Source organism: Culex pipiens, chromosome 2 (genome assembly GCF_016801865.2).
Source record: "Culex pipiens pallens isolate TS chromosome 2, TS_CPP_V2, whole genome shotgun sequence".
Classification (NCBI taxonomy): domain Eukaryota; kingdom Metazoa; phylum Arthropoda; class Insecta; order Diptera; family Culicidae; genus Culex; species Culex pipiens.
In genome coordinates, this window is record NC_068938.1 from 60,723,141 (window position 1) to 60,748,693 (window position 25,553).

The 25,553-nt window shown below is 36.5% G+C and overlaps 1 protein-coding gene across 6 annotated transcripts in view; it reads right to left on the reverse strand.

Annotated features, from left to right (window-relative positions):
* Positions 1-25,553, reverse strand: part of LOC120413580 (nuclear receptor-binding protein homolog) — a 132,410-nt gene that overhangs the window by 82,018 nt on the left and 24,839 nt on the right. The gene's annotated exons all lie outside the window — the stretch shown is intronic.

Below are 25,553 nucleotides of genomic sequence, written 5' to 3' on the forward strand. Positions count from 1 at the left end.
TTAAATTAAAAAAAATAATTCAAATAACTTAGAAACATGTCTCGATTAAGCTACTTCTCAATACAAAAATAGCTTCAAACAAATCACGAACAAAAAGTGAAAAAAAGGAAAAGTTCCCCCGCCCCTCCCGATCATTATTGCAACAATTAAGCAGCCAAGTTCAAACAACTAGGCATCGCGCCACCACCTTCACTTGTACCGGGCGCGCGCTCAATAATTCATTATCGGACCAACAAGGCGTTCAAAGATCAAATATATTAGCCGAACTTTCTCGCTCGTTCGAGCGGGGCGAAAACTGAAAAAAAAACAACGGACACGGGACGGACCCTAATTGTTTTTCACATGTCAATTGGGCGTAAGGTTCGCGTGTTCGCGCCGATTTATCTTCTCGCGCAAGAGCGGTTCATCCATTTGGAACAAACTTTAGCTTTTTGTCTAATTTGAAAGTTTAACGTGTCGCGTGATTTGTTGCGGTTTACTTATTTTAACCTTCCGAGGAATATATTAAGTATTTTTGAGAACCCCCGAAATGTACATTCGTCAAAGCGAATATCAACCATCGAACCAAATTTCTGAATACAGTGTCATCCTGATTTTGATAATACGACTTTTCATCACATTTCCGCTCGTCAAGAATGACTGAAGAATGAGAATAAATTTATTGTTCTTATGAACGGTTGATCGAAAACTTCCCACAATAATAAGCAATTTAAAAACTGACGTTGATTTTTGACAAGCAGAGTTGTTTGAAAAATTCGTGATGCCAAAATAAATAAAAAATCAGATATTGAAAATAACAGTTAAAAAAACCAATTTAGCAAATAAAAAAAATACTTCAAAATTATAATCATATGTTCCGATTCAGACGGAAAATCTAAATCAGTGTTTGAAAAAATAGGAATAAAAACAACAGATTAAACGATTTTGTTGTTTGAAATTGTTCAAACTATTCTCAAAAGATGTCACTATATTTGACCTGCCTATGATTTTTCACGAATATTTTTGTTCCTCACATTAAAAATACAATGTATGTATGAATTTATGATCTCCAAACACGCAGGCAACTTGGTCCTGGAATCGAATGTGAGCGCTAGGTGAACAATTTGATCATTTTTTTACTCCGTAATCTGTACACCCACGTGCATAAGTTTTTTTGCACGAATTTTAGACTGCCGTTTTACGGCGATATGATGTATACGCCATTGAGGTGATTTTGCTGTAGACACGATTTTCTGTTTTTGTTCATATTTTCAATTTAAAATGACTAATTTAAGGTCTGCTCTGTAGAAACTGATAAAAAGTACATTAAAAATGTGGCCCCTACAAAATTTCTTGTTTTTTCCTATTCTCTACGATTTTAAACCACAAACATCATTTGGCCGAAAAGATAGCAATAAAAAATCACTACTTTTACTTCCCAATGATGTATGTATACATTGCTTGATCAAAGCTGGCTATATTTTTTGTGCCAGCTATTTTGACAGCTGAGCGGATCCCTTATTGCATTGTCCACGTGGATACTTTAAGGGGGAGGGGGAGGGTATTAGGGAGCGTTCTTTTATTACGTAACGCAGTTGGGGGGAGGGGGGTTGGAGGCCGTGTTACGCTCCATACAATTTTTTTTTAAATTTGTATGGAAATTTTGTCACGAGGGGGAGGAGGGGGTCTAAAAATCCGATTTTTTGCGTTACGCAATAAAAGAACGCTCCCTTAGCGATTGTCTACGCTCCATAAACACATTTTTTGCATGAACAATAGGGTGCCCAGAAAAAATGACCCCCTGCTCCACAAGCGGAAAACGGTTTTTTGGGTTTTTTTAAGCATCTGTGTAAATTTTGAGCGGAATTGGATGAGTTTAACCCATTAATACCCGAGCCTAAAGCTGGTGAAAAAAACTTTTTTCATACAAAAATGACTTTTTTAAATTCCCAATAACTTTTCAGGATCAAGTTTTACAGCTTTGGTGTGTTCTACAAAGTTGTAGAGCATTAAATTTCCGATAAGAATCTCACTTTTGAGAATATTTGGATGGTAGTAGCGCACCAACCCAAATCGTAAGAAACTTGGGATTCCCATACATTTTTTCGATTTTTCCCATACAAACTTCACCTCCGAGTATCAATGGGTAAATGATGACCGATTTTGCTCATATTTGGCCCAGAGTCCTAAAATAGATCAAGGAACAATATTCAGCTTGTGGAGCGAGGTTTTGAAAAAAAGTCCCATATTCTGGGCACCCTAATGAACAATTGTCCGCAAGGGAGGTGGGTGGGTTTAGAATTTTCAAAAAAGTATCTACGCGGATGTGGATAAGGTGTCATCCATTAAGTACGTCACATTAAAATCAGCCAAAATTTACTCCACCCCCCTTTGTCGCGATTTCCCTATGTTTTTAACACGCAATGTCACGCTTACTCAAAACCCCCCTCTTCCCACAGAAAATGACGTACTTTATGGATGACGCCTATTGGACGTACTCTTAAGAATTAAATGGTTGGTTTCAAAATCTTAAATCAACATTCAAACAGAATTGAATTTTACTTCTAGCAATTCTCAATGTATACATACATCATGATGAGTAAAATTGGCGTATACATCATTGTTTGTTTGCTTAATAAAATGGGCCCCAGAGCAGTTTTTTGAAAAATTCTTTCGTCAGGAGGTAGCTTTCAAGATTCTTTGTCAGACTGTACAATAAAATTGAAAATGTCCAAAATGGCGTATACATCATATCGCCATAAAACGACAGTAGAGTGCTCTTACCTTTCCAAGAACCGGAAATTTGTAGCAGGTGAAGGGACACTTCGCATAGACGCCCTTGCTCCCATCACGTCACTAAAGTTATGGAGCGACGAGAAATTTAAAAGCATGCCCCCCCCCCCCCCCTCAGTCAAACCATCGGAAGAGAAGCAGGCAATCCACAACTCACAGCGAACGACCAAGGGACCACCCTACCGCGTATTTAGTGAAAATTGGCGATTAGACTTGAGTAAAGTGAGTGACTGTTAGCGTATAAGAGTAATTCTCTCAGATTTCGGTTATTCGTTTTTTTGTATTTTTTAATCCGACTGAAACTTTTTTGGTGCCTTCGGTATGCCCAAAGAAGCCATTTTGCATTATTAGTTTGTCCATGTAAATTTCCATACAAATTTGGCAGCTGTTAATGCAAAAAAGATGTATGAAAATTCAAAAATCTGTATCTTTTGAAGGAATTTTTTGATCGATTTGGTGTCTTCGGCAAAGTTGTAGGTATGGATATGGACTACACTGAAAAAAAAATGATACGCGGTGAAAAAAAAATTTGGTGATTTTTTATTTAATATTTTGTCACTAAACTTGATTTGCAAAAAAAACACTATTTTTCCTTTTTTTATATGTTTTAGAAGACATAAAATGCCAACTTTTCAGAAATTTCCAGGTTGTGCAAAAAACTATGACCGAGTTATGATTTTTTTTTATCAATACTGTTTTTTTCAAAAAATCGAAATATTGATCGCAAAAATTTTTTCAACTTCGTTTTTCAATGTGAAATCAAATATGCAATCAAAAAATACTTCAGTGAAATTTTGATAAAGTGCAACTTTTTCAAGTTAAAGCCATTTTTTAGGAAACTTTTTTCAAAATAGTCGAAGTTTTTCATTTTTTTTATTAGTGCACATGTTTGCCCACCCTTGAAAAAAATATTTTTGAAAAGCAGAGAAAATTCTCTATATTTTGCAATTTGGAACTTTGTTAATACGACCTTTAAATTCAATAATTTCAAAATATTTAAACCAAGACTTACATTTTAAAAGGGCGTAATATTGAGTATTAAGGCCTTTTGAATTGTTAGTCTTGATTTAAAAAAAAATGAAAATATTGTTTTCGAAAAGATCGGAAAATTTCACGAATGTTTCATATTTTAACATTGTAAATCGGACCATTAGTTGCTGAGATACCGACGTTAGAAAATGGTGGGTCGTTGGGTGATATACTTGGAAAACATCAATTTACATGTTTTTAAACCTTTGCATGTCATATCTCAACAACTAAGGGTTGTATCAAAAAAGTTCAAAATCGCAAAATACAGAGAATTTTTTCAGCTATTAAAAATAACATTTTTTTGAAAAGTGGGCAAATATGTGCACTAATTTAAAATAATGAAAAACTGCGACTGTTTTCAAAAAAGTTACTTAAAAATGGCTTTAGCTTAAATACAGTGCACTTTATCAAAATCACTAGAGTACTTTTTGATTGCAAATTTGATTTTACATTGAAAAATGAAGTTGAAAATTTTTGCGACCGATATTTCGATGTTTTGAAAAAATCAGTATTGATTCAAAAATTTATAACTCGGTCAAAGATTTTTTGCACAACCTGGAAATTTTTGAAAAGTCCTCTAAAACATATCAAAAAATAAAAAAAAATGTTTTTTTGCAAATCACCAAAATTTTTTTTACCGTGTATCGTTTTTTTCAGTGTAGTCCATATCCATACCTACAATCCATACGAAAACACCAAATCAATCAAAAAATTCCTTCAAAAGATACAGATTTTTGAATTTTCATACATCGTTTTTGTATGGACAGCTGAATAATGTGTATGGAAAAGTATAGGGAAAAACTAATGATGCAAAATGGCTTCTTTTGGCATACCGAAGGCACCAAAAAAGTTTCAGTCGGATTAAAAAATACAAAAATTAAAATTCTAAAAAAGACCGATTTCAAAAATCAATTTGTTGTCCTCATTGTTATCCGAGCATTCGTTGGTGAAGGTTGTCTGAATCAACATGACTCGTCGCGTCCCGGCGCAAAACGCCGGCAATATTGCCCTACCTGCGGCTCAAGCAGGCAAAAAAGTGGGAATTTCCAAAAGGAAGGTTGAGGCCTCAACTGATGGCCAAAAACCGGGGATTTCCAAAAGGAAGGTGCTTTTGGAAGTGACATCGAACAGCAAAAAGACGAAAAAGAGCGACGGTACTGTACCGATGGATGAGGAGGAGGAGAACTCTTCGTCCCACGAGGAGCAGCTATTGAAGAACAACAAGTTCGCTGGACTGCCTGACGAGGACCAGGTAGCGGAAGCAAAGGAGAATGAAGTGAAACAGCGAAAGGAGAAACTGCCTCCTTTTTATGTGAGGCAATCAGCAGCAACGATCGACTTTCGTGCGGGGCTGGTTGAACTCATCAAGTCTGGGAAAGTCCAAGGCAACATTCGTCTGTGTCAGGACGGATTTAAGGTGCTGGTGCAATCCAGGCAGAACTATCAACTGGTCAAGGATTACTTGACCGAAAACGAGGCGGAGTACTTTACCCATGATGTCGTCATGGATAAGCCGTACAAAATCGTCGTCAGAGGTCTGTACGACATGCCAGTGGAGGAATTAGCTGCCGAGCTAAAAGTTTTGAAACTGGATGTGTTGGCCGTGCACAAAATGAGCCGACGCAACAAAGACATCAAGTACCGTGACCAGCTCTACCTGCTGCATTTGGCTAAGGGATCGACGACGCTTCCTGAGCTGAAGGCAATTCGAGCGGTTTTCAACATTATCGTGTCGTGGGAGCGATACCGACCAGTGCATCGTGACGTCACACAATGCTTCAACTGCCTGGGCTTCGGGCACGGAGGTAAGAACTGCCACCTGAAGCGTCGTTGCGCCAAATGTGGTACTGATGCGCACATCACATCCCAGTGCATCCAAGATTCGCTGGTGAAGTGCCTCAACTGCAACGGTGAGCACTCGTCAACCGACCGAAAGTGCCCCAAGAGAGCTGAGTTCGTGAAAATTCGGCAGCAAGCATCGACGAAGAATCAGCCTCAGCGTCGTAGAACTCCCCCAGCCCTGGTGGAGCAAAATTTTCCACCTCTTCAACCGCGACGCCAGGTCCCGAACTTGGCACCGTTGCCGTTGGATCCCAGGAAGAGAGCTGAGATGAATCATCCACGGCCGGGTTCCAGCCAGGAGCCGAGACCGCCACCACCGGGCTTCAGCCAGGAGCCAAGACCAACCCAAGAACCAGCAGTTGAGGAAAATGGTAATGATCTTTACACCTCAACCGAACTCCTCAATATTTTCAAACAGATGTCCGCTGCACTGCGTGGATGCAAAACCAAGACCCAGCAGATTGAAGTGCTGACCTCGTTCGTCATCCAGTATGGATCGTAGGTCCCTCAAGCTGCTGAATTGGAACGCTTGCTCCATTAGGAGGAAGAACTTAGAGCTGGTGGATTTTCTTCGCGAGAAGGAGATCGACGTAGCTGCCATCACGGAAACTCATCTAAAGCCCGGTGAAAAAGTTTATCTGCAAAACTACAAGATCGCGACGCAGCTCGATAGGACCGCCTCTGGAGGAGGAGGTGTGCTTGTCGCTGTTCATCGTGATCTCAAGCCACGCCGGCTGCCACACTTCAAGCTGGACATCATCGAGGCCGTTGGGGTGGAAATTCCCACTTCGGTTGGCCCAGTACTCTTCATTGCTGCATACTGCCCACGTCAGGTGAATTCCAGAGATGGTTCAGCAGCAAAACTGAAGAGCGATATCCAGAAGCTGACACGGCGGAGCGCAAAGTACATCATCGCTGGTGACCTCAACGCGAAGCATGAAGTTTGGGGCAACAGCAGGAGGAATCGGAACGGAGTGATTCTGCACAACGATCTGCAAAACGGATACTACAACGTTGTGAGTCCGGATCGTCCAACGAGGGTGGCTCGGTCTGGGAATCACTCAATCATCGACTTCTTCATTACCAATATGGCTGAGAACGTGGCTCATCCTGAGGTGTTTGAAGAGTTGAGTTCTGATCACTATCCGGTGGTTGTGGAGGTTGGAGCTTCCGTTACTCCGCAGCGGCAACCAACCCGAAAAGATTACCACAACGTTGACTGGCAGCAGTTTCAGCAAGTGGTAGACGGCAACATCGACTATGATCAACACCCGGAAACTTCTGCCGATATTGATCGTTCGCTGGAGGTGATCCAGCAGGCTATCAACCAAGCAGAGGCTGCCAACGTTCGAGAGGTTCCTGTTAATTTTAAGGTAACTGATATTGACGTAGATACTAAACACTTGATTAGACTTAGGAATGTTTATAGGAGACAATATCAACGGACTGGGGACTATGACAAAAAGATTTCAGTGAACAATTTGAACAAAATCATACAAGACCGACTTGACAATATCAGAAATCAAGAATTTTCAAAACATGTAAGCCAGCTTGGGAATTATTCAAAACCATTTTGGAAACTTTCAAAAGTTCTTAAAAACAAACCAAAGCCTATTCCTCCTCTTATTGTTGAGGATTCTCCTTTGATTACATCCGAGGAAAAGGCAAATGCACTTGGGCTTCATTTTGTTAGTTCACATAATCTTGGTGCTTCCATGACCAGCCGTAAAGAAACATCAGTTGCCAATAGTATTTCAACAATCAATGACTCTACCTTTGAATTTCCTGCAGATTCCCATGTTTCTGGTGAGGAAGTCAAAGTTGCAGTTAAACAAATGAAAAATATGAAAGCTCCAGGCTTTGATAACATTTTTAATCTAGTGTTGAAAAAACAGAGTGATCAGTTCTTTCAACATCTAGCCAATATTTTCAATAAATGTTTGCAACTTGGTTACTTCCCCACCAATTGGAAACTGGGCAAAGTCATACCAATTTTGAAGCCTCAAAAAGATCCAACATCGCCAACAAGTTATCGTCCCATTAGTCTTTTGAGTAGTCTGTCCAAACTCTTTGAGAAGGTCATCTATTCAAGGCTTTTGGATTTTACCAACGATAATAATATAATTTTGAACGAGCAGTTTGGCTTCCGAAAGGGGCATAATACTGCTCATCAGCTTACGAGAGTAACTAAAATCATCAAGCAGAACAAGCTTGAGTCTAAATCAACTGCTATGGCTTTGTTGGATGTTGAGAAGGCTTTTGACAATGTTTGGCATGATGGTTTGATACATAAACTGTATTTATACGGTTTTCCAATGTATCTTATCAAAATTATCCAGCACTATCTTTCGGAGAGATCGTTCAAGGTTTTTCTGAATGGGATTGCTTCTGGATTATTCAACATTGATGCTGGGGTTCCCCAAGGAAGTATTCTTGGCCCACTTCTGTACAATATTTTTACATCTGATTTGCCTACTCTTCCTGGTAATGGTGTGTTGTCACTTTTTGCTGATGACACTGCCGTTATTTATAAGGGTAAAATAACCAGATATTTAGTTGGCCGTCTTCAGAAGGGTCTTGACGTTCTTTCCGAATACTTTGGCGACTGGAAAATTCGCATAAATGCAGCCAAAACTCAAACCATCATTTTTCTACTTTCCAAATCGGCCCGATTTGTCCCAAAGGATGATGTTTTGATTAAAATGAATGATGTTTCAATACCCTGGTCAAAGGAAGTTGTCTATTTAGGTCTCATACTTGACTCGAAACTATTGTTTCGACAGCATGTAGATAAAATATTGAACAAGTGCAGCATTCTCATTAGGTGTTTGTATCCTTTAATTAACAGAAAATCAAAGTTATCTTTGAAAAATAAGCTAGCAGTTTACAAACAAATAATTTACCCCGTTATTGAGTATGCAGTACCTGTTTGGGAGTGTTGCGCTAGAACTCATAAATTGAAGCTCCAGCGTGTCCAAAACAAGGTACTCAAAATGGTTTTGAATGTTCCTGGCTGGACAAGATCAAGTGAGGTTCATGAATTAGCAGAAGTAAAAATGTTGGATCAGAAGATTCAAGAAAAATGTTTGAAATTCAGGGAAAAATGTGCTATATCTGAATACCCCTTGATTCAAGGATTGGTTTAGTTTATTGTAAGTTTAAGTTAGTTTTAGGTTAGGTTATGTTTTCTTAACATTTTTTTTTTCCTCATTGTACCTAGTGTTACAAAAATGATAAATCATATACTTTTAAAGTTATAAAAATAAACAGTGTTTAAATCACGAAAAGCAAAATAAAGCTGAAGAGCCACAGCTGACCACTTATTATGTAAACCAAATGTAATTATTATAAGAAAGATTCAATAAAGTATATTTAATTCAAAAAAAAAAAAAAAAAAAAATTTGTTGTCCTTTTTTGTATTTTTTCTTTACCTCGAAATCAGCCAGGCATTGGCAGCATTGCAGATTTGAAAATAAAAAAATCTCTAATTAATTAATAAACAAACAATGACATTTCTTTTATCTTTCAAACCCAAACCCACCCTGCCCCTCCCCTTTCTAGAGAAGACACTTGTAATTATGTTACGAGGAAACGTTTGCTAACGACTCTCGGGCGCGCCGCCGCCGCCGCTGTTTACAGTGGGTAAACAAATTCAACCTTTTTATAGCCTCTTCCAAGCCAAGTTTTCGCCTCTCATCTTCCCTGGCGCGGCGCGTGTTGGCATTTAGAGCGCCGTGACTGTCCTCCTGGCCTTGACATCGTGTTCCACGTCCCTCAGGACAAATTTTTAAGGAGAATACAGCACAACCTTCAAACTTGGTTTGTTTTTGTTCAGCGTGTGTGTATTGTTCTAAATGTTTTGCTACGTACGAAGGTTAAATAATCGGCACTTCCGTAAAGTTTGGTTACGATTGTTTACATTTGTCTTCTACGATCGTTACGCTGTTCTGCGCACAAAATATTTATATTATTGGTTTGGCAAACATGCAACACAAACGCGCACTACCCAAACCGAAAATACCTTTTATTTGAGTTACTTCATTCGCGAAGGCGCACACTTGCACGCGGTTTAGGCAAAGACAAAAAGATAAATTTATGTTTTACACCCAAACGAAAGACTTTTGACAACAAACGCCTAACAAGTTAGGCTTAACTTCGATTCCCGCTTATGGGAAAATTTTGACTTGTCACTTATCACACTGTTCGAATAGGCTCTTCCCCGAAATGCTCAACAAGTTTAAGATTTCTCGCTTGAATGCAAGTCAAAAATTGCTTTAAAATTCTGCTTCATCCCCAGATCTGTGAAGCGTTCAAGGTCCCCCCGAATCAGGATGCGTTTGTTTAGTTTTTTTTTTTAAATTATTTGTTGATGCAAACTTCAACAACAACACCAAGCTTCTAACGAGATGCAGGCGTGCGATTTTGTCAAGGCCACCCACCCGCGAAATCCAGTTCGTAATTCGTCAGAAGCGCGTCATGTGAGCCGCTCGATGAGTGACATCTGTCCGCGGCAACTCACCGAGAGTAGGAGGAAAACCTCCGAAACCCCACTCTTGCGCCCCAGGCGCAGGTCAACCGAGTTCGACAGATGAAGGACCCGGCCAAATTTTAATTTAATAAACAGGAAGTTTGCGAGGTGTTCCACACAGCGGCAAAGGTCGAGTGACAATCGCGATACGCGCGATCTTCGCGCCGAGTGGATTGATTTGTGGAACACCAGTTGCTGTCATCAACCTGTTCGGGCCAAACCGGTCATAACCGCTAGGCGAAGACCCTGGCTCCGGGGGTAGCAATCAAAACATTTACGAGCGCTGCGTTGTCTTGCTTAATCCGCGCGATGTCCCATGACTACAGCAGCAGGTGTGATGCAGGTAGTGATTCACTTAGGCTGCAACTAAGGCTACTGCAGTTGTCAAGTGTTGCAGTTTCTTCCAGATGAAAGATTGTGTACGCCATTCTTGCGTGGCTGGTGAGATAGTGGCGTAAATTTATTGTTTCTTACATGAGCAGTTCTCTTAGATTTCGGTAATTCGATTTTTTTGAATTTTTTTTTTTTTGAAATTAAATATGTCTTTATTGAACATTCTTATAATAATTACATTTCTTTTACATGATAAGTGGTATGGCCTAATGCTCTTCATCTTTGTTGTATTTTTCGTTTTATTATTAACTGATCACATTTATTTATTTGCTTCAAATTGTTTTACATTATTGCATTGAATTGAATACATTTGGGTAAAAAAGAAAAAAGAAAAAAAATCACTTTAACAGCTAATCCTAAACTAAAACTAAAAAAATAAATCCATTGAAATATTCAAAATCACTAGAACGAGTAAACTACGAACTGTATTTTAAGATGAATGCTCCAAGAGTTCTTATTTGTTCCTGGCGAGTTTTGCACCCACGCAGAGTTGTTGTCATCTCGATGAAAATGTTCAGAAGTTCTTGTGGTGAAAACAGGTCACTACTGCCTTCACCCGTTGATGTTGGTTGGTTTTCCCTCAGTTGCTGACTGAAGCCTGGAGGTGTTGTATGCTCTGCAACTCTTTGCCGCTGATTCAACGGCAATGGCTGCAGATTTGGAACCACTCGAGCAGATCCCGCTCCAGGTGACGCCAAAGCAGGAAAATCCACGTCCGTGAAAGTTGGTGGTGTTTTGCGACGATTTGGTTGGTGCCTCGTCGTCGCTTGCTGCCGAATTTTCACAAACTCAGCACGTTTTGGGCAGCTTCGATTCTTGGTCGAATGGTCGCCGCCGCAATTGAAGCATTTGGCTTCAATGTTCTCGTTGATTGTTTCGCAAGTTTGAGTTTTGTGCTCACCTCCGCAGGTTGCACAACGACTCTTGATGAAACAGTTCCTTCCACCATGTCCAAACTGCAAACAGTTCGAACACTGTGTCACGATGATGTTGAAAAATTGCCCGAACTGCCTTCAGCTCAGACGGCGTAGTCGATCCTTTCTCGAGATGAACGAGGTACAGTTGATCACGATACTTGATGTCCTTGTTGTGTCTCGTCATCTTGAAGACTTCGATCACGTTCAACTTAAGAGTTTTGAGCTCTTCTTTCAGGATTACAACTACGTTCGGGATTTCCTGAACAACACAAAGATTGAATACTACAGCCATGACGATCCAGGTAAACGCCCCATAAAACAGGTCCTCCGAGGCCTGTATGACATGGATGTGAGCATGTCATACAGGCCTCGGAGGACCTGTTTCATGGGGCGTTTACCTGGATCGTCATGGCTGTAGTATTCAATCTTTGTGTTGTTCAGGAAATCCCGAACGTAGTTGTAATCCTTTCTGGTAGGTAGCAGAATTTTGAGTCCATCAGCACACAAGCGAATGGAAGCTCGTAAAGCACCAGATTTGATAAATCCGGTCAGCCACATTCGCACCGAGTCCGATGACGATGTTTTCACAAAAATGGGTGGCAACTTTTCCCGTCGTTCAAATTCTTCCTTCTCGCTCACGTCCACAGGGAGGGTAGCGAACTGGTTTACAGAAAATTTTTGAGCGTCCTTGCTCAAACTGCCTGGCTTTGCAGGTAGCGCTTCGGCATTTTTAGCTTCTTCAAATCTGTGGATCCTGCTGGTGAGGACCGCCTCTTTTTCTTGCCCTGAGGCATTTTTGCACTTTTTAAGAGGCAGTATTTGTAGATTCTGCTCGGTTTGTTCTAGAGGTCGTATCGAGTTGCTCCGATTTGGATGAAACTTTCAGCGTTTGTTTGTCTATGCATGAGATGAACTCATGCCAAATATGAGCCCTCTACGACAAAGGGAAGTGGGGTAAAACGGACATTGAAGTTTGAGGTCCAAAACACATGAAAATTCTTAAAATTGCTCGCATTTCCGTAAAACTTCATCAATTCCTACTCTCTTAGATGCATTCGAAAGGTCTTTTGAAGCCCTTCAAAATGTGCTATAGACATCCAGGATTGGTTTGACTTTTTCTCATAGCTTTTGCAAATTACTGTTAAAAATTGATTTTTTTAAAACCTTAATAACTTTTGGCAACAGCCTCCAACACCCATACTCCCATAGGTCAAAAGTTAGGGAATTTCATGGACTATAAGCCTACGGTATTAACTTTTTGTGCCAACCGCAGTTTTTCTCATAGTTTTTCGATTTTTCTAGAACAAACATTTTACAACGTTAGTTTTTGCTCTGTAGGCCTCCATAGCGGCACTTTTTGGTCTCAATTTTGACATATTCGGAATCCTCAGAAAATTTTACATTAGATTGAGGTGTTGGAATTTTGAATTTGATTGGAAAAAATGCCATTTAGAATTAATTAAAATATTATTTAGAATTTTGTCGGATTAGGGGTAAACTAGTTTTCGCCTACTTGATATAGCATTTGACGTATTGATCATAGGGTAAATAAGATCTATTTCTTTTTTCAAAAATGTTTTATTTAATTATTTTTTAAATCAAAATTACAACTCCAATACTTCTAACTTACGTGAAATTGACTGAGGATTCCGAATATGACAAAATTGAGACCAAAAAGTGCCGTCTTCTTGGCCTACAGGGCAAAAACTAACGTTGTAAAATGCTTGTTCTAGAAAAATCGAAAAACTATGAGAAAAACTGCGATTGGCCAAAAAGTTAATACCGAAGGCTTATAGTCCATGAAATTCCCTAACTTTTGACCTATGGGAGTATGGGTGTTGGAGGCTGTTGCCAAAAGTTATTAAGGTTTTTAAAAAAATCAATTTTTAACAGTAATTTGCAAAAGCTATGAGAAAAAGTCAAACCAATCCTGGATGTCTATAGCACATTTTGAAGGGCTTCAAAAGACCTTTCGAATGCATCTAAGAGAGTTGGAATTGATGAAGATTTACGGAAATGCGAGCAATTTTAAGATTTTTCATGTGTTTTGGACCTCAAACTTCAATGCCCGTTTTACCCCACTTCCCTTTGTCGCAGAGGGCTCATATTTGGCATGAGTTCATCTCATGCATAGACAAACAAACGCTGAAAGTTTCATCCAAATCGGAGCACCTCGATACGACCTGTTTCACATCGGTGAAAAACTCGCTCTTAAGCACTCTTCAGGAGCTAAAATCCAGGAGTACCTCACTGAATGATGGTCCACAAAGGAATGTTGAGATTTTTTTGTACTTTTTGATCCGAATGAAACTATTTTGGTGCCTTCGGTATGCCCAAAGAAGCCATTTTGCATCATTAGTTTGTCCATATACTTTTCCATACAAATCCGACAGCTGTCCATACAAAAATGATGTATGAAAATTCAAAAATCTGTATCTTTTGAAGGAATTTTTTGATCGATTTGGTGTCTTCGGCAAAGTTGTAGATATGGATACGGACTACACTGGAAAAAAATGATACACGGTAAAAAAAATTTTGGATGATTTTTTATTTAACTTTTTGTCACTAAAACTTGATTTGCAAAAAAACACTAATTTTACTTTATATCATTTTCTGATATGTTTTAGAGGACATCAAGTGCCAACTTTTCAGAAATTTCCAGGTTGTGCAAAAAGTCTTTGACCGAGTTATGCATTTTTGAATCAATACTGACTTAAAAAAAAAAAACGAAATATTGGTCGCAAAAAATTTTCAATTTCATTTTTCGATGTTAAATCAAATTTGCAATCAAAAAGTACTTTAGGGAAATTTTGATAAAAAGCACCGTTTTCAAGTTAAAGCCATGTTTAGGTGACTTTTTTGAAAATAGTCGCAGTTTTTCATTTTTTTAAATTAGTGCACATATTTGCCCACTTTTGAAAAAAAAAAAAATATTTTGGAAGGCTGAGAAAATTCTCTATATTTTGCGATTTTGAACTTTGTTGATACAACCCTTAGTTGCTGAGGCTGAGATATTGCCGTGCAAAGGCTTAAAAACATGAAAATTGATGTTTTCCAAGTCTCACCCAAACGGCCCACCATTTTCTTACGTCGATATCTCAGCAATTAATGGTTCGATTTACAATGTTAAAATATGGAACATTAGTGAAATTTTCCGATCTTTTCGAAAATAATATTTTCAAAATTTTTAAATCAAGACTAACATTTTAAAAGGCCAAACATTCAATATTACGCCCTTTTAAATGTTCGTCCTGGTTTTTTTTTTAATATTTTTTTTCAAAAAGATCGGAAAATTTCACGAATGTTTCATATTTTAACATTGTAAATCGGACTATTATTTGCTGAGATGCTAAAGTCGATAGAAAATGGTGGGTTGTTTGGGTGAGAATTGGAAAACATGAATTTTCATGTTTTTAAGCCTTTGCATGGCAATATCTCAGCAACTAAGGGTCGTATTAACAAAGTTCAAAAAAGCAAAATATAGAAAAAAATTTCAGCTTTCCAAAGATATTTTTTTTCAAAAGTGGGCAAACATGTGCACTAATTTAAAAAAATGAAAAACTGCGACTATTTTCAAAAAGTCACCTAAAATGATTTAACTTGAAAACGGTGCACTTTATCAAAATTTCAATAAAGTACTTTTTGATTGCAAATTTTATTTTACATCGAAAAATGAAGTTGAAAAATTTTTGCGACCAATATTTCGATTTTTTCAAAAAATCAGTACTGATTCAAAAAATCATAACTCGGTCAAAGACTTTTTGCACAACCTGGAAACTTCTGAAAAGATGGCATTTAATGTCCTCTAAAACATATAAAAAATTAAAAAAAATAAAAATATTGTTTTTTTTTGCAAATCAAGTGTTACTGACAAAAAGTCAAATAAAAAATCACCAAAAAAAAAAATTTACCGTGTATCATTTTTTTCCAGCGTAGTCCATATCCGTACCTTTAACTTTGCCGAAGACACCAAATCGATCACAAAATTCTTTCAAATGATACAAATTTTCATATATAATTTTTGTATGGACAGCTGCCAAATTTGTATGAAAAAATATATGGACAAACTAATGATTGCATCATGTCTTCTTTGGGCATACCGAAGGCACCAAAAAAAGTTTCAGACGGATTAAAAAATACAAAAAATAAAATTGAAGAAAAAAGACCGATTTCGTAGAGAATTGCTCATATGTTGAACTAGTAACAGGTCCGTTGAAACTATTTAGATTACCAATTTCAGCAAGAATTACATCCTATTTCCAGAGTGAAATTGTTTTTGATGTTAAAAGAATTATCGCTGCGGTCAACATAACGCAGTAGGCCTGACCGCTTTAATGTTTGTGTTTTCCCACAACATAGGCTCGCCATAAGCAAAAAATAGCAAGCTGAGAAAACTGCAAGACCAATTTGTCCCAACTATAAGGTTACTTGTAAGGATCTAAAAAAAGGGTGTCAAACAAGATAACTAGCAACAACTCGAGTGACACTATTCAGCAAAATGTTATCGTTTTTCCAGTGAAGTCGTATAGATTGCAAAATATTTGCACATTCGTCACACTCCAACCAGTCCCCTCGGCTGATAATAAATGCAGCTGAGCAAAATCAAAACCAAAACATCGCACAACCAACTTAATCCAAGTGGGGTTCCCTCCAATTCAGCGTAGATTGACTGAGTGACTCATCCTTATATTAATTTTCATTCGATTTCGATAAGGTGAATCACCGTCGCCCATATCAAGAAGGGAAAAGGTTGTCGATTTTGGACCTGGTGCAATTTCCTGCGATAAAAAGGTGGCGCATTGGTATGCAAAGCCAATCGCGTTGTTCTACGCCGGCAAGTTTGGGTAACTAACTCTATTACGATTCCTGGCGGGTGGGTGTGGTTTAATGGCTTTACAAATGTTCGCTGTTTTTTTTTTCCTTATTGAGTTTAAAAAAGTAGCAATTAATCACAAATACTCAACACGTAATTTTGTCTGAATTTGAATTCGCTAGCTTTGGCAGCAGTTTAACAAGCTGTTAAAATGTCCAACGAGCTACGCAGTCTTGTTCGGTAGATCTAGAGCGTCCAATTTCCCGGGGTTGCTTATTTCCCGGGAAACGGGAAATTTTCAGCCAATTTCCCGGGAAATCCCGGGAATTCCCGGGAAATTTTAAATTTATCGAAATTTTTTGTAATCTTGGTTTTAATTAATATTATGCAACAATAGTATAGGACATCAACATTAATGGTTTTAATAATTGTTAAGATCAATTAGCAGCTTGACTACACGTAAAAAATCCTTCGACTACAAGAAAATGTATTAAGGTATTTTTTGATGAGAAATAATTTTTATCAAAGCTGTGAGTAAAATTAATCCATAATCCACAATCATAAATTTGCATAATCCACAATCATAACATACAGAAATTATGTTTTTCATAACAAATACTGGTTTCAGCCCTACAACAAATGGTAAAGCTTTTTAGTGTTGGTTTTACTCCATACAACCCAATGTTTTCAAATATTTGAAGCGAGCTTTGAATATATTTTTGCATTTTTTGAGAACAAACAGAAGAAAGTAATTTTTCAATGTTTTTTTTTGTATTATTATGCAACCTGATTTAAATTATAAGATAAATTAACATCATTCCATGAAAAGTCTTCTATTTTTCACATTTAACCCTCTAACACCTGTAGTTGCACCAGTGCTCCATAATTCTTTTACTTCAAATTGTAATTTCTTTAGTACTAGGTATTCAACCAATTGAATTAATTCTTTTTGCACAGATTCGATTTTCATCTCATTTGATCATGGTAAACAAAAACGTAAAAAAATCTCAATTTTAATTTGGAGGTAAGGAGTTAACATTGTTTTGATGAAATAAAATCAATCTATTAAAAAATTACCTAATTGTAATAATGTAATACTCATTAAGCAATATCTATTCCCAGTTGCTTTAAAAATTAATATTATCAGAAATTATTCTGATATCATAATTTCTGATAATCAGATTAATTATATATAAACCAAACAATACATTTAATTGACCAAAATCATGTTCAGTGTGTTCATTTATTATTTTTTCAGAGCATTTTCAAAAAGTAGTTCCAAAAGTTTAAGAAAAAGTTAACTTCCGCTTAAATTTCGGGAATTCCCGGGAAATTTGAAAATTTCCCGGGAAACGGGAAATATTTTTTTTCGGGAAATCCCGGGAATTCCCGGGAATTTTTTTCCCGGGACGGGAAATTGGACGCTCTAGGTAGATCGTATAATTAGCAGCTCTTGTGAACGAAGCAGACGATGTTTTATCAGTTTTCGTGACTTGTGTTATTGGGTTTTTAAAAATGTTTTTCTTATAATTCAATCGCCAATATTTTCAAACCAATCAATAGAGAGAATCTTAATAAAAGCATTTCAGCACTACTCCTTGAGAAGGTATTACACTACATGACATTTTCCTTTGCATTTTGGTACTTTTTTTTTTGAATAAAAATATGTAAAATTACAGTGTTTTCTGTTCAAATTTCCAATAATGTTACTAAATGCCTAATGTTTGCGTTTTCTTAACGATTCCCACGAAAGTCCCATGGTCCGTCGTGTGACACTGCCCTATCTGCCTGCCTGTTTGACGTCGGCCCAGAGCCAGACTAAACAAATAAATCAATGTGGCCGCGTTCATTAGATGTTCACATGCAAACAGTAGCGAGCCATCAGCGACAATCACATCCACACACGAACACTTTATGTGCCATCCGGGCACGGTTGGAAGGGATGTATGTGACTTGAGGTAACTTCATTCGGTTTAATTGGGTCAACATAATTAAAACGCTAAAATGACTTAATTTTTGGTAATTTATAGTCATATAAACAGGATTATTAAAAATTTTCAGTAATATTTTCAAACACGCTAAAACAAAATAATGAAAAATATTATTTTTTAATTTTCACAAGAATATTTAACATTAGACCACCTCACCCTGTCTCCCAAAGAATTGTTCTTTAATAATGTGCTGACGAAGACTGTTTCTGTTTTCTCTTTTTTGCCAGTGAGAATTTATGCTTTTTCACGATTGCAAAATCGTATTTGGTAGACACAGGCAGGACACCGTTGAACGCCATCGTCTAGCAGCACCGGCAGGCCCCTCTGGCTTGTCAGTGTGTATTCTGGGTAATATGTTGTCCCCAATGAGTGCGAGACGATTAAGGCTAACTGACGTAACCTTTGGTTTGTGATAGGCGTTGATTTTAAATTTTGCTGTTCTTTATGACTTTTTTTGTTTTTTTTTGTTTCCAGCACTCAAAGTAAATTCAAGTCTGCACTCAAAGACACTCAAAGAAAATTCAAGTTTGGAGTTTTTTTTTGAAAAGGTCCAATAAACCAAATTTTCAGTTTTGGCTTTTTGGGTGTTTTTTTAATACCCCTGACTCAAGGCGGTTTCAAAAACACTCAAAAAGCAAAAACTGGAAATATGGTTTATTCGACCTTTTCAAAAAAAAAAAAAAAAACAGTTATTTGCATTCATCTTGTTTAGTTTATGTTTGTTTTTAGTAGTTTTTGGCCTATTTTACCACCTAATAAAATTACATTTTGCCTATTTAATTTTTTCACGTTTTTACAGTCACTTTTTCATTTTGTTTGCATGTTTAATTGACATTTTCTGTTATAGAATGGCACCATCATCATTTAAATTGCAAAAAAAGGAGAGGCATAGTCTGGGACAGTACAAAAATTACTGCATACTTTTGTTTTACTGAAAATATAAGAAATGTTAGTAAAAAACACAGCCTAAGTTGACCCCTAAAAAAAACATTTTTAAAAACATTGGCAAAGTCACATATAGCAAGTTCAACCTCCTATTTTCAAAAATTTCCAATCTTCTTTCCAATGCTTTTTAAAGATCAAAAATCGGTTGGAAAATTGATTTTTGGTGATTTTTTTTAGATCGAAGCCCGTATAAAGGCGGGGTTAGGCTGTAGAGGGTTAAAACAATTTATCACCCAAAGAATGCATCCAAATTTGGAAATGTACATAGAAAAATTACAGAAAAAAGTTTTATTTTTAAGTTTGATTCTGAGTGTTCGGTACGGTATGTCCACGCATCCTTCCTCCCTTGTTGATTCTGTGAATTGTGATCCGTTCACAGAATCTGTCTCTACGGTTAATGCAACGCAGTAGGCCTGGCCGCTTTAATTTGTATTGTACATTTTTGGGGTCACTCGGATGTACTGCAATTATGAATATTGACAAGAAAGGACTTGAGGCGTAATCTAACCGCACGTTCTTCCAGGAAGCTAAGATAAGATTAGAAAATGTTTTTTCATGTTTGATGAATGTTATCGAAAGGTTTTGAATAAGGATTTAAAAATTTTCAAAACACTTTTTTTAAACGTCGATAGAAATGAGTTCTAAAATTGAAGGATTTTTTTGTAATCAATTTCTACTGAATTTTTGAATTACTTGAGAAACTGAAAATTAGAAAAAATGTATGTCTTTAAGGGGTTACATACATGTAAAAAATCACAAAGTTTTATATTACAGAAAATTTACTGAATTCACAAAAAAGATGATTTTCAATCACTCCTGAAAATTTCATGAATTAAACTGAGTTAGAGTCGATTATATGCTCAACATTTTGCCGTGCGCAAAGCGGACTGTCAAACCTTCTGAGCGTTTTTCTCGAAACACCGAGTTGATTTTAAATTTTGGTTAAAATTTGGGGTGAAGACTCTTAAGACATATCCCGTGTGCATGACGAAGCCCGATTTTGATATATTGCTTTTAAAAAAAAAATACAAAAATTAAAAACTGACGATTTTTTATATGAAAACACAAAAATATTTTTATCTTTTTTTTAAATAAGTTTTTAGAAAATCGGCCTTCGTCATGCACACTGGACCGGTTTAAAGAGTTTCACCAAAATGTTGAGTCAATTTAGTCAAGGCAGTGTTAAGATATCGTGGCACCCGTTTTTTGAAACTGCTAACTCCAAATAGGTATATCTCGGCAACCAAAAGTTTTTAAATTTGTTTAGGTGATAGATGAAAATGTATGTTTTAATGCCCTGAAAACAGATTTTAAATAAAATTAAGTATGTGCTCACACCAACCTCTGACTTTTTTTTGTCGATTTACATGTATGTAACCACTTAATACGTTTGGAGTTTAAATGAATTTAATTTTTTTACCAACAATTTTTAGTTTTTTTAGTTCTTTTTACCTGTTATTTATAATTTAGTTAATATTTTAAAGACAGATCAAATTGATTTTTTTTTGTTTTATTTATTTTGAAGGTTAATGTTATCTAGAATTTGATTCCTTATAGTACATTTACATTTATTTTCTGTTTTTAATAAATCTTTAAATAAATTGTAATGTTCTATTTATGGTTACTGTTTAAAATTTAATATCTACAACTTATACCTTCCCTCAAATTGCTCACATTTGATTTTTTACTACCCACAATTTCCCTCTAACGTCAATTGTTATTGCTTGTTTGCGCACTGCAAAATAACGAGAAATGTGCACATTTCTCCCCTCGGAAAACAATAAATTGACAACATTTTAACGCCTTCGGAGAACCTCACAAAATCGCCAGCATATAGCCCATTAAACTGCAACTAACTCCCACGTGTCGTCGTTCGGAGAGAGTTTGTCTGATTTTACACACAGAAATAAAACGAACAAATTTTCTTTTTGAAAATGGAAAATGAAATTTTGGAAGTGATTTTATGTTATATTTTGAAAATTTTGCAAAAGCTAAAAGAAAAACAAAAATTACTAATTAAAGTTATGTATTTTTTTAAACACTTTTCTAACAGTGCTTTAAACTGACAAATATTGTTCAAATGACCGGCTGCAATGCAATTCGAACGCTTATTTACCCTTTTCGTAATGTTTGCCAAAGGCACCTCCAGGTTAAGGAAAATGGCGAAAGATTTTGCGCCTTGTTCAATGGTTGTTGAGAGCAACGGACAAAGCTCAAGATTGAGCAATAAACCATATCTCGGAAGACAATCGCCACTCGATTGTGGTCGGGAGGGCACGATTAAGATGGAATTTGGTTTAAAAATTGATGAAAGTTTGCTTCTTTCAAGCAAGTTGATCAGCAAAGTATCCTAATTGATTTTTTTTGTCAAAACCTGAACACCGCTTGCGGCACCAAAGTTGGGGGCTGCCCACAGTGCAAAGACAACACGTTTTCTAGCAATTATCCACCCGAAAGTGCACAGGGGGTTTATTGTAGCGCTATTATTACTTCATATATTTTATTTTACTTTTTGTTCAAATCCAATCTCAAGTGTCGGGGATTTGAGCCCGAAGAAACGAAGATTAATGGCAATCGCGTTGGCGAAGAACGCCCGACTTCCATAACTGCGCTGGTGCAGAAGTTCACAGTCTGCAGACATCCAGAGTGCGGAAGGACCGTCGTCGACGGGTGACTCATCCTGAGGTCCTCTCGACATTCCACGAATAACCTTATGGTTGCCAAAGGTGGTAAAATTTTATGTGTCATCGCCGCCACTGGTAGGCTGAGTGCGTGCTCGGTAGGGTGGTTCAAGATTCAACAATTTTCTGGAAGGTCACAAGCTGTCTTACTGTTGTCTAAAATTGCTGATGTATCCCATGAAGCGTAACGTAACTTTGCAGGATCAACTCGGATCGCTTTGCAATGTTCAGCAAAGTTGTTCTACGAGTAAAAATCTTCAAGAATGAAATAATGTACTTAAAATTTGATTATTTTCCGTCAAGTTGAATCCAAATAATCTGTATACTAAAGTCCCATACAAAAATATCAATTCTTGCAAGTCTTCTAAATCTAAAACCCTAAAATTTTCAACTTTGAACCACCCTATCCGCATACACTTGCTTGTTCAGGTTTAGAAGCTGTTACAGTCAAACGAGATGTATACAGTCTGGCAGGTCCAACTCATCAGCTGTTAGCACTTTTGCCTTGCCATGGGGAAGGAAAGAGTAGGTACTGCTGGTGAAAAGTGCCCATGATGATTCACGCCCAGTTCATAAGAGAGGTCCCCAAAAATAACGTTATGGTTCAGCTATCGTTATTCGGCTCTAAAGCGATGTTTTCGAGCTCCAAATGACCATATCGTTTCAATTGTTCCGAATTTTGGTGGGGGTGCATGTGACCGCGAGTGGGACTCTTGCGTCACCTAAACAGCGAGTAGAAGGATAGGTCTACTTGGAAAGTGGACGAGCTAAATTAAATCCCTAAAATGAGTAATTGTCTAGAACTTTTGCAATTTTTTCAAGATTTTTAATTTTCTTTTTTTTTATTGAAGCTAAATTTCAACGAGAAATTTCTTATCGATTCATTTTCTACCACAAAGTTGTATTTTATAATTAGAACTTTTCAAAAATATTAGACACGCGATAAAAAAAATTTTTGACTGAAATTGAAGACAGAAATAAACTTTTATTTTTTATTTTTGACTTTTGGGTCATGGTACGAAATCTGGTTTAGGAGATATGATTTTTAAGAAAAAAAATTTGTTGGAAAAATATTTAAAATTATAAAAATTACTTAACTTTTTTGTTTGATAATTGTACCGATTTTAAGCTACCTTTAGAATACAAATTCGAATCGATGAAAATATTTTTTCTAAGTTTCACCTAATTCAGGGATGACCAAAGTATGGCCCGCGGGCCAAACGTGGTCCGCGAGGTGATTTTTTGTGGCCCGCGGACCCGTTTTGAATGATAATGGAAATTGGCCCTTTGACGCATCTTTTTAGTGATTTTATAATTCCTAAAATTAAAGATTAAATTTATGCTTTTTATTTATGAACCTTTTTAGTTTTTGTTTGTATAAAACTAATGATTTTTCCATACATTGATCCCGATTATATGAAACAAATATTGTGTTGAAAAATCTATCTTATTGAAATAATGTAGGTGGGTAATTCTCCGCCAACTCACACAGCAGTTGCCCCAATCCCTCTTCAATTTGCGTGAAACTTTGTCCTAAGGGGTAACTTTTGTCTCTGATCATGAATCCGAGGTCCGTTTTTTGTGACGGAGGGGCAGTACGACCCCTTCCATTTTTGAACATGCGAAAAAAGAGGTGTTTTTCAATAATTTGCAGCCTGAAACGGTGATGAGATAGAAATTTGGTGTCAAAGGGACTTTTATGTAAAATTATACTCAGAATTCCGAAAAAACGTATTTTTCATCGAAAAAAATACTAAAAACTTTTTAAAAATTCTCCCATTTTCCGTTACTCGACTGTAAAAAATGTTGGAACATGTCATTTTATGGGAAATTTAATGTACTTTTCGAATCTACATTGACCCAGAAGGGTCATTTTTTCATTTAGAACAAAAATTTTCATTTTAAAATTTCGTGTTTTTTCTAACTTTGCTGGGTTATTTTTTAGAGAGTAACAATGTTCTACAAAGTTGTAGAGCAGACAATTACAAAAATTTTGATATATAGACATAAGGGGTTTGCTCATAAACATCACGAGTTATCGCGATTATACGAAAAAAAGTTTTGAAAAAGTTGGTCGTCGTCGATCATGGCCGTTCAAGGTCACCCGCGACAGACACGGACGACGAAACAAAGAGAAACGCAAAAAGTAACTTTTTCAAAACTTTTTTTCGTAAAATCGCGATAACTCGTGATGTTTATGAGCAAACCCCTTATGTCTGCATATCAAAATTTGTGTAATTGTCTGCTCTACAACTTTGTAGAACATTGTTACACTCTAAAAAATAATCCTGTAAAGTTAGAAAAAACACGAAATTTTAAAATGAAAAATTTTGTTCTAAATGAAAAAATGACCCTTCTGGGTCAATGTAGATTCGAAAAGTACATTAAATTTCCCATAAAATGACATGTTCCAAAAAATTGTACAGTCAAGTAACGGAAAATGGGAGAATTTTTCAAAACTTTTTTAGTGTTACGTTTTTTTCGGAATTCTGAGTACGCCATCAAATCGGGCGTCTAATTTTACATAAAAGTCCCTTTGACACCAAATTTCTACCTCATCACCGTTTGAGACTGCAAATTATTGAAAAACACGTCTTTTTTCGCATGCTCAAAAATGGAAGGGGTCGTACCGCCCTCCGTCACGAGGTATCACAAAACGGACCTCGGATTCGTGATCAGGGACAAAAGTTACCCCTTAGGACAAAGTTTCACGCAAATCGAAGAGGGGTCGGGGCAACTTTTCCCGATTTCGTGTGAGTTGGTAGAGAATTACCCAGGTTACACTAAATGTAATTGAAAAGAGTAATTTTTGTCAAAATTTTCATCAAACATTTTTGGAAATGAGTTGAGCAGGAAGTAGAAAACTGTGAATATAGTTAAAATATAGGTATATAATAAATCAAAAATCCTTGCGTATGATTTTTTTATATCTGGGACACAAACTGATTTTGCAATTAGAACCTTCCCCATTTAAATTCAAAAAGTGTGGGATACGATAATAAATACCTTATATCTGATTAAGGGAATAAAATTTATAAAAATTGTAGGATTATTTTGTGGAAAATTCTTAAGCAACGATTTGTCATTAAAGTGGCACATTTTTTTAAAAAAAATACGTACTTTCATGAAGTTTGTGTAATTCATTCTGAAATAAATTTACAAATAAATTTAAAAAATTTAAAAGGCAATCAAAATACAAGTGCATTCAACTAAATACCTTTCAATTTTCATTATATTTGTGAGATCACGATTGAATTAAATCAAAAATATTGTATTTATTTCAATGAAAAGCAGATGAATATTATTTGCATTGCTATTTATATTTTGATTTTCCGATTTTAATAAAATTGGAACAATCGATTGAAAGCTTTTTGTACAAAAATATTTGAAATCTTGACGAAAATGTTCTTAAAATACCTGAAATTTAACAAGAACTTCAACCGACAGATAATTTTTCAGATTTACAGATTGAATTTTTTTATTTATTTTTTTTTTTCATTTTGCCCGCAAGCTCATGTGATGTTTTTTTGTTTTTAAGAATGATTTTTTTTTTATTTTTTTTTCTTACTTGGCCCGCAAGCTCATGTGAGCTTCAAATTTGGCCCGCTATTCAAAAACTTTGAGTATCCCTATCCTAATTAG